Source organism: Galeopterus variegatus, unplaced genomic scaffold (assembly GCF_000696425.1).
Source record: "Galeopterus variegatus unplaced genomic scaffold, G_variegatus-3.0.2 Scaffold135860, whole genome shotgun sequence".
Taxonomy (NCBI): domain Eukaryota; kingdom Metazoa; phylum Chordata; class Mammalia; order Dermoptera; family Cynocephalidae; genus Galeopterus; species Galeopterus variegatus.
Genome location: NW_007861971.1, coordinates 1 through 618, shown reverse-complemented (window position 1 = coordinate 618; position 618 = coordinate 1). Strand labels below are relative to the sequence as shown.

Sequence of the window (618 nt, the reverse complement as noted above, 5' to 3'; positions counted from 1 at the left end):
ACAGACTCTGGGCTGTGCAAGGCGGGCATCAAGGACGGCACCACCACAAAGACCTTCTGCTAGGAACACGAGAACCTAGCTGCCGAGGTGCTGGGGGAGCACGACCGTGACCATGGCAGGGCCATGGACTGGTGGGGGCTGGGCGTGGTCATGCATGAGACGACATGCGGCCACCTGCCCTTCTACAACCCGAACCATGAGCAGCTCTTCCAGCTCATCCTCATGGAGGAGACTGGCTTCCCACATACACTCGCCCCTAAGGCCACATCCCTGCTCTTGGGGCTGCTCAAGAAGGACCCCAAGCAGAAGCTTGGCAGGGGCTGCAAGACTCCAAGGAGATCATGCAGCACCACTTCTCCCCCAGCATCCTGTGGCAGGACATGTATGAGAAGATGCTCAGCCTGTCCTTCAAACCCCAGGTCACTTCAGAGACTGACACCAGGTATTCTGACAAGGAGTTCAGAGCCCAGATGATCACTATCACATGGCCCGACCAAGATGACAGCAGAGAGTGTGTGGACAGCGAGTGGAGGCCCCACATTCCCCAGTTCTCCTACTGGGCCAGCCGCACGGCTGTGGGTGGCCACGTGCTCCAGAGCAGCCTTCAGTGGATGGAGA

At 59.1% G+C, this 618-nt stretch overlaps 1 pseudogene; it reads left to right on the top strand.

The window, feature by feature from the left end:
- The first annotated feature begins 6 nt into the window (after nucleotides 1-6).
- Nucleotides 7-575, top strand: LOC103584837 (annotated as a pseudogene).
- The last annotated feature ends 43 nt before the right edge of the window (nucleotides 576-618 follow it).